This window comes from Hypanus sabinus, chromosome 2 (assembly GCF_030144855.1).
Source record: "Hypanus sabinus isolate sHypSab1 chromosome 2, sHypSab1.hap1, whole genome shotgun sequence".
Classification (NCBI taxonomy): domain Eukaryota; kingdom Metazoa; phylum Chordata; class Chondrichthyes; order Myliobatiformes; family Dasyatidae; genus Hypanus; species Hypanus sabinus.
The window spans coordinates 72,874,365-72,884,349 of record NC_082707.1 but is presented as its reverse complement, the minus strand read 5'-3'; the positions used below and the strand labels follow the sequence as shown (position 1 = coordinate 72,884,349).

The window sequence follows — 9,985 nt, the reverse complement described above, 5'->3', positions numbered from 1 at the left end:
ATGACAACTCTACCAGAACAGGGAGAGAAACGTTACGACCAAAGTGATCACACTCTAAGATTTGTGAAAGGAAAAGATGAAATCACAGGTAAATATAAATACGATTTTTTTTATTACAGGAATTATTTTGGAAGATTGAAACAGTTGAATTTACTGCTAGATTCAAATCATATATGCAGTTTTAAATTTGGAACAAAAAGGGTCATGGATTGAATATGATAATTTTTGTTTCATGGTGCACTAAGATTTTGGGGTCACTGAGCCTCTGGCTTTCAATATCCAAAACCTGTCTAAATACTGTCAGCCGTCGTCCATATGTACAGGAGAATGCGAGAGTGAAAGTGCATGTAGTGGTAATAAGGGACAGTGTATATCGGGATCTAAATACTCTTCCTTGCACGCATGAGCAAAAGTTCTAAAGAAGCCTCACTATATGTATAACAATTCCTTAGTTTGAACCTGGATTTGATTGGTTGTCTGAGGTACTGACGTGGGAGAAATGGGTCACAATTCATGGCGCCCTGGACACAGACATGGAGAAAAATGAACTGTTCCATTGGGACAGCCAATACCTGAATTGGGGTGGAGCCAGGCACTTTGCAAATAAAACAGTCCATTTAACTGTCTGTATTATCATCTCTGATATGATTTAACAATGAATGGTGGAACTGACAATTCCTTGGGAAGACCAGAATGAGGAGGCATTTGAACCGAAGAAAGCCAAATACCAAGGGCTAGGAGAGCAGTACCAGAGGCAGGGTTGAAGGGAATGATGTGAGCCTGTAGAGTTGGGGTGGAAAGATTTTGCTGGCCATTCGCTGGGCAGAACTTACTCTCTCTTTGGAATTATGGGGGCTGCAATAAAAAGAGTCATCAGGACCATCACAGAGTCTGCTGAACAAACCTCCAGGAGGCTTTGGATCAGGAGGTGTGACCGGTGGACCAGTGCCACTGGGATAGAAGCCAGGGCCTGATCAACCCTGGCTGGGTCACCTGGGTGAGAGTCTGCTATCGAAAGACCCGAAGCACACAATGACCCCAGGTTACATCACTGTTGATGTGTCCCAGCATCAAGGAAATGAATAAAGGTGCTCAGTTAGTATTTCCATGATGCCCACAGCATTGCTCAAGACCATTAACATTTAAATCCCTGTTTCTCCAGGACCACTGTGAAGGATATTCCAATCCTATTCTGTCAAGCCTATTTCAGGCATTTCATTCCGATTCACTCACAGCTGTCAGCCAATATGTGAAACATACAGGTGGATGGAAATCAATATTCTGGGAAATGGGTCTCAATTGCGTCTTTTCCTTGAGAATATTTATAGTTATTCTATACAATTGGAAGTTACTACTGAATAGAATAGGGGCATTAGTAGAAAAAATACTTAAAAGAATAATCCATTATGGCTTTTGCTTCTCATGGCTATTTTCGTATTTAGATTTCCAAGAAATATAGCAGTCTGTGGATTCAGTTATTTTTTATTTTCTGACTGGAATTTAGATGCAAATACTTGGCGACTCATCATTTCCATAAGATGAAATGACTGCATCACTCATTATTTCAGGAGACTATGATCCCAATATTTTGCGGGCAGAAATGTCCTACAAACACGCAGTAGATTCAAACTCTCTGACTGCATGGTGTTGAAGCCTTCTGAATCGGATAAGAGATTGTGATTTGAGAGCTTCAAAGTGCCATATAACTATAAAATTGTAAATAGATCAACACTGCTGGTTTATTTTCAATAATTACTTTGATTTTACATTTTATCAGGAGAATCTTTTGCAAAGATGTGAGAGAGAATGTAATAATCTTTAGTGCCTCCACCAAGAAGTACCTGACCACACTCTATCTGGTAAAAATATTTTGGGTGCAGGTGGTGTTGAGAGTGTAACTTTAAAAAAGTTTACCTTCAACCAACTCAACCTGATTGTGACTTTGATCCCTTCTCATTTTTCTAAGCTCTAGTAAATACAAACATAGTTAACTTAGTCCCTCTTCATGAGGAATAAACAATGTGGTGAATATTCCTTGCACTGGATTAGACATCAGTGTTCAACACTCCTGGGCTCAGGCAGTGATTTGAGAGAGAGAATGTGGCATTGAAGAGTTGGGTAAAATGACGAAGTTATTTCTGCCATTCTCATTATCTAGGAAGAAAGCAACTTAAAGCATTAAATTTTAATAAAATTTGAAATTACAGGGTCAGTACAAATTCCACTGCCCAGCGGTGAAAGCTGATGGACAGGCATGTGGACAGGAATGGCCCTACCATGAAGTTCGCAAGCTGGCAGTACTGACCAGAGAGGAGCAGCTGCATTTTGAGGAAACAGTTGCTGTACTGGCTGCAGCTGAGTACTGTGATTACAAATCAGTAAGTCTCACAATCTGATCTCACAAATCAGTAAGTCTATTAAAGTGTGCATTTCAATGTTTGTGTCTGCATTACATTTGCTTCATAGAAAATACTTCGTTGTCAGCATATAATAAATATTTAATTGAGAGTTACCTCTTTGATTAGCATGTCCAAATTGATGCAGTAGACTCACATATCAAACATGTGTCCATGTCTACATTCTGTGAGTAGAAACCATATATGAGCAATTTAGAAACAGTAAATTTCTATGAAATAGCAAATTTATTTTGCTCCTATGCTCAATATTCTTATCACAAACAAATTTCTCTACTGTCTTCTAATTAGCTAAAATGCATTTTTAAAAATTGTAATCTACTCCTGAGCCCCACAGTTTAGCAGGATATGGGGGAAAGATTTAAGCTCTAACCTAGGAAGATTACAAATGCAAATTCCAAGTAAAGAAGCAGACTTCATCAGAAATTAAAGAAAGTTTGATCATTTTGTGGTAAAGTTAGTCACAGCAGCCTATAACATTTGAAGCATATTTATTTAGGTCATGCATTATAAGGGTCATCAGTGTGAAGTAATTAATTTTGCCAATCTTTTTTGCTTATCTTTTTGCTTATCCACAGTGTCCTGGATGTGGAACATTTGTTGAACGCACAGACCTGAGTAACTTGAGTGTCCGCTGCACTATCTGTACTGCAGAAAAGGGGAATGTTTACAAGTTCTGTTGGCAGTGCCTGAAACCATGGAAGGGACGTGTCCCACGTTCTGACCGATGTGATAATGAAGGGTGCACCAATTTGGAACTGGACACACAACGCAGTTGCCCATTAGTCAACCTGTTAGGTACTGTAGTGAAGAATTGCCCTTCTATTCGAGCCTGCCCAACATGTGGTAAGCTGCTCGAACACAACCAAACGGGATGTAAAAATATTATCTGTTCGAGGTGCCAAGTTGAATTTTGCTTTATCTGTCTGGAGCTGACAAAAGTATGTCAGGCAAAAAAATCAAATTTGTGGGGTGATCTCTGTGCTAAACCAATTGCACCAAGGCAAACTTCAATCCCGACGTGGAATTGAAATCCTTCTCAAAGAATACATTCCACAGAAAACGTGGCACAAGATTCCACCTGTATATTGATATAATTTGATTTTAACCTGCTATCACTCCTCCAAAACTTTTGTTCTCTTTAAATTGTTGGACCTTTTGTTTGACATTCTAATCTGAACGTTCATCCTCAGCTCAAATATTGAATCAAAAATCTTCAGCCCCAGCAGAGACATCAGATCCTTGCCACTGACTCTAAGCTTCTCCCTAACAGTGTCTAAACTGGATAATTTGCAACATTGCTGTCATGCCTGATTTGAGTTGATTTTCAGATCTCATATCTCTACGCCACCATTTCCGTCACCTGCTTCCACAAGTGTAACATGACACATTTCTGCCTCTGCCTATAATCCATGTCTTTGTGACGTGTAAGATTCACTGTTATACTGAACACTTGATTGCAACCTTCTTCTCTCTGTAAATTTGTACTCAATGAAGCCTCTGATGCCGATGTCCCAACTTGCACCAGCATTATTCCCATCAGTTACATTGCAATTAAGTTCCTTATCTTTGAAGCTTTCATCATTTTCAAATCTTTTCAATGATCTTGTCCTCTTTCTGTAACCTCCTCCTGCCTTACAACCCCCCAAGATATCCGACTTCACTTTAAAATGAGCCTCCTGAACATTGCTGACTTTCATCACTTCCTCACTGTCAGCCAACAAGTCATTAAAATCTGTAGTCCATCTCATTCTTGCTATCTACCAAGCAGTAACAGTGACTACACTTAACTAAATACACTTCTGGCATTATAATGACTTGCAATGACCCATCTGTTCCTATATAAATGAAAAGCATTTTTCATTTTTATGTCGTATAGTTGGTTGCACATTAAGATCAGATTCAATGCAAATATTTTGAGAAACAATGCAAAGGAAAATATTGCTTATTTTGTTTCTTCTATAGCCAAAAGAATTCACTGTGAATGATTGGCTTATAATTAATGAGATCACGTTTATTCAATAGCATATGAAGTATCATTTTGATTATTTGATGTTAAATCTTTACAATATTTGAAGAACTTGCATGAACTGTGCATTTTTACGCATCACATGATCCTGCTGAACATTAGGAATTTAAAGTACTGCAGGCCTACCCCATCAGTGAGTTGCTCACAGGGGGAGAAGATGAAGGAGCTGTGCATTGTGCTGCTGCCTGAGTCGAAGGAGATGTGCAGTCTAACAGTGAGTGACCATCTTGCTCGCTTTTCTTGTGACTGCAAGACCCTTTTGGACATTGTTAGCATGAAATGCCGCGAGTTCGATTCACCGATTTATTGGTGGAGGGGGTGTGGAGCTGCGTGGACATATCTTATGTGTGAGTGTGTGTATATATATATATATATCTTATATGTGCTAAGGGGACTTTGATGTGTGTGTGAGACTGTTGGAACTGTGTTTTGCACCTGGACCCTGGAGTAATGCTGCTTTGTTTGGCTGTATTCATGTATGGTTGAATGACAATTAAACTTGAAATGAATTGAATGATTTCCATTTTGAATTTTTAATTAGTTAAATTGAACACAGCATAATATGGTTACTTTAAAAAAAATCCTCTCTTCAAATTGACTAACCTTCCTACTTTGTTTGCTTTCTAAAGATGGTCAATAATAAATTGACCAACATTCATTCATCTATGTAGGAACCACAATTAATTTTCCTTTCCAGAATGTTTAAATAATAGATGCAAATTGAAGTTGCTGAAATTTCACTGGAGTCTATTATCTTTTTCTGATTAGAACCATATGAAAATTGACAACTTTGTTACCTAATAAAACACATTTTATGTTAAGAGTATCTTCTTTGTAAATGAAGTTCAGTTATATCCAAATCCCATTTTTATAAACTATGTCCTTCCATCTCTGGTAGGTGACTGAAATCCTGAAAGGTGTTGGATTGATCTGTTTCTGTAACTGGCCAGGTGGTTCTTGGGCTATGTCCACACTAGACTGGATAATTTTGAAAACACTGGTTTAGTGTAAAAATGATAGGCATCCACATCAAGCGTTTTTGAAAATACCTCCGTCTACATTAAAATGGGTATTTGGGCGAATTTTCTCCTACTAGGCATGCACAGGGCACATCCACAGAAAACAAGCGACGTTTGATGTCGAATCTTACTGTGTAAGTCCACATTTGTGCAGTTATAGACTAGAAAATCTTAAAAGGAAGTTGCCAAAAGATGGACAGCTGTTGGCTCTTGCGCAGGAGGACTTAAAACTAAAAAAAAATCAAATACTGAAGCGTATGGAGGCAACAAACAGGGAGTTCACGGATAGTATGACCCCGCTGATGACGAACATTGAAAAACTGACTAACTCTGGTGCATTAATAAAGTACCTTGTTAAATGTATAAAACATGCCTGCATCAGTGTTATTTTGCATTTCCATACAATGTTACATTAGGCTGTTACACATCTATTGTCAGAGAAGTACTTGCATAAATAGGTAAACCACCTTCATACGAGCAAGGACAGAAAACAGGGCAAAGTGATTATACTTATTTATTCAGAAAGTTATAGGTCAAAGTATTTGGTGAGTACATTTCTAACTCTTCTGGTGAGAGGGACTATGGGTAGAATGAAAAGAGATTAGAATAAGATTAGTGTTAATAGCTGTTTGATAGTTGACAGTACCCGATGGGTTAAAGCACCTACCTCCACACCATATGTATTTAAGATGCTATGAGTTTACTGTGCTGATTTTTTTTTAAAAAGGAGTACGTGAAGTCGAAAATGAGAAGAAAATATATGTCATGCTGATCTAACTTGTCTCCTGGAGTGCAGTGAAAGGGTTAAGGAGCTGAATTGCACAATTTTGCATGCACAACAAGCCAAACCCAGTTGCTGTAATTCATCAGCAGTTCTTGGAAAACAAAACTGAAAGTTATGGGAAATGCAAAACACGTTTTAAGGAAACCTCTTGTTTTCATACTTGTAAAAATGTACGACAATTAAACATATTTCTAAGGTGGTTGGATTGGGCATCATTGTGCAAAATTTCCATGTGTGAGCATGGGTGAAAGGCATCTAATTTGTTATCTATGGTTACTAGCTGCAGTGAAATAAAGCAAAGTTAATTACTCAAGAGCTAGTAAATTGAAGTGACCCAGTGCAGGGTGGGGTTATTGAAAACTAAGTAAAGCAACATCAGCTGCTAAATGTCAAAGAGGAATGAAGAAGTTTGTCCTGCCTTGTATGAAGATAAGGCCATCAGCAATTTGATCACATCAAAATTCCCAATTGTTGCTGTTTTTTCCATGAATTGCAACGACCAGCTGTCTGAGTCCCTCATAGTAAAGCCTGACATAAAAAAAAAACTTTCTTCGTGTTCTGATGTTTTCACCAGAGAAAACGGGGGTGGGTAGGTTTAGACGCCACCTCCACAAAAAAGGCAACACAATCACACTGAGCACGGGGGGGCCCCAGGACTGTGTGCTCAGTCCACTGCTGTTCACTCTGCTGACCCACTCTGCAGCAATACACAACTTGAACCACATCATCAAGTTCGCCAATGACACGACCGTGGTGGGTCTCATCAGCAAGAACGAAGAGTCAGTATACAGAGAGGAGGTGCAGTGGCTAACGGATTGGTGCACAGCCAACAACCTGTCTCCGAGTGTGAACAAGACAAAAGAGATGATTGTTGACTTCAGGAGGGCACGGAGCGACCACTCCCCACTGACCATCGACGGCTCCTCAGTAGTGTTCGTTAAGAGCACCATATTTCTTGGTGTTCACCTGGTGGAGAATCTCAGCTGAGAATCTCAATCTAACCCTAACCCTAATGCGAGCTCCATAGCAAAGAAAGCCCAGCAGCATCTTTACTTTCTGTGAAGCCTGAGGAAATTCCTTCTCCCACCCTCCCCCCCCCCCCCTTCCTCACCACATTCTACAGAGGTTGTATTGAGAGCATCCTGAGCAGCTGCATCACTGCCTGGTTCAGAAATTGCACCATCTCAGAAGTGATGTCAGCTGAGAAGATCATCGGGGTATCTCTTCCTGCCATTACAGACATTTACATCACACGCTGCATCTGCAAAGCGAACAGCATTATGAAGGACCCCGTGCATGCCTCTTACAAACTCTCCTCCCTCCTGCCGTATGGGAAAAGGTACCGAAGCATTCGGGCTCTCACGACCAGACTATGTAACAGTTTCTTCCCCCAAGCTATCAGACTCCTCAATACCCAGAGTCTGGACACACCAAATTACCACCCTCTACTGTGTCTATTGTCTTGTTTATTATTTATTGTAATGCCTGCACTATTTTGTACACTTTATGCAGTCTTGGGTAGGTCTGTAGTCTAGTGTAGTTTTTTTGTGTTAATTTACGTAGTTCAGTGTAGTTTTTGTATTGTTTCATGTAGCACCATGGTCCTGAAAAACGTTGTCTCATTTTAACTGTGTACTGTACCTGCAGTTATGGTCGAAATGACAATAAAAATCGACTTGACTTGACAGCTGACTCACCCATGCCCAATGATTTAGATAAGGTGTCAAAGGCTTCATATTCATATGTTCATAAACAATTAAGTGACCATCAACACCACTAACTACTGGGTGATAGGCCTTTCCTCCCTCTATAAGTGGTAGTGTGTGTCCAGACTGTGTCCGTGGTGCTCAGCGTGAGTACCTGCCAATGTTAGCACAACCCTCCCCACCACTGAAACATCCACATGAGGTGCTGCCTCATCGATCAACAAGAACCCCACCATATGGAACATGCACTTTTACAACCGCTATCATTGCGAAAGGGTCACAGAAGCACAAAGTCTCACAACACCAGCTTCAGGAATTCCCTACAACCAGTTGATTCTTGAAGTAAATTGCACAACCCTAACCCTACCTCAATAATGGTACACCATGGAATACCTCTTGTACCACCATGCACTGTAAAGATCAAAGTTCAAAGTACATTTATAATCTAAGTATTTATGTGTCACTATCTTGAGGTCCTTTTTCTTGCAGTTATTTACAGTAAAACAAATAAAAACAATAGAATCAAGGAAAAACTACACACAAAGACTAACAAGCAGCCAACGTGCAAAAGAGAAACTGTGCAAATACAAAAAACCCAAATAATAAAAAATAAACAAATAGTACTGAGAACGTAGGTTCTAGGGTCCTTGAAAAGTGAGAATCAGGTGTGTTCAGTGAACAGTTCAGTTTTGCTCTGAGTGAAGTTATCCACACCGGTTCGGAGCCTGATAGTTGTGGTAATAAATGTCATTGAGCCTGGTAGCCTGAGACCCAAGGCTCCTTCGCCTCCTTCCTGATGGTAGCAGCAAAAAGAAAGTATGCCTTGAATCTGGTTTATTTTGACAGATGCCTTCAACACGTACAAAAGCTGGATGAAATCAGCAGATCAGTCAATGAGCAGTCAACGTTTTGGGCCAAGACCCTTCATCAGGTCTGTAGAAGGAGGGGGCAGGATTCCTATAAAGAAGGTGGGGGGAGGGGGGAGGTGCAAGGTGAAAAACCAATCAGAGGAAAGGTCAAGGGGGGGAGGGGAAGCAGGGAGTGTATAGGCAGGAGAGGTGGAAGGAATGTGAAGGGAAAGCACTATGGGTAGTAGAAGGAGGCAGAATCATGAGAGAGGTGATAGGCAGCTAGAAGAGGAGACAGAGTAGAGGTGGGATGGAGAAGGGAGAGGGAGGGAATTACCGGAAGATGGAGAATTCAATGTTCATACCAAGGGGCTGGAGACTACCCAGACGGTATGTGATACTCCTCCAACCTGAGTTTGGCCTCATCATGGCAGTAGAGGATGCCAGGTATGGACATATCTGAATGGGAACGTGTTGTGGCGGATGGAGCTGAGGTGCTCAACAAAGCGCTCCCACAACCTGCGTCAGCTCTCGCCGATGTAGAGGAGGCCGCACCGGGAGCACCGGATGCAATAGATTACCCCAAAAGACTCACAAGTGAAGTGTTGCCTCACCTGGAAGGACTGTTTGGGGCCCTGAATGGTGGTAAGAGAGGAGGTGTAGGGACAGGTGTAGCACTTACGCTTGCAGGGATAAGTACCAGGTGGGAAATCTGTGGGGAGGGACGTGTGGACCAGGCAGTCATGGAGGGAACGATCCCTGTGAAAAGCAGAGAGGGAAAGATGTGCTTAGTGGTGGGGTCCTGTTGAAGGTGGCAGAAGTTGCAGAGGATAATATGCAGGATCCGGAGGCTGGTGGGGAGGTAGGTGAGGACAAGGGGAACACGGTCCCTGTTGTGGTGATGGGAGGATAGGCTGAGAGCCAAAGTGTGAGAAATGGAGGAATTTAAGGTGGGGGGTTATATGGGAGGCACGGTTTGAGGGTTGGCACAACATTGTGGGCCGAAGGGCCTGTAATAACCATATAACGTATAACCATATAACAATCACAGCACGGAAACAGGCCATCCCGGCCCTCCTAGTCCGTGCCAAACTCTTAATGTCACCTAGTCCCACCTACCCGCACTCAGCCCATAACCCTCCACTTCTTTCCTGTCCATATACCTATCCAATTTTACCTTAAATG

General features: G+C 41.2%; 1 pseudogene; it reads left to right on the top strand.

Annotated features, from left to right (window-relative positions):
* Window positions 1–3,445, top strand: LOC132404909 (uncharacterized; annotated as a pseudogene).
* The last annotated feature ends 6,540 nt before the right edge of the window (window positions 3,446–9,985 follow it).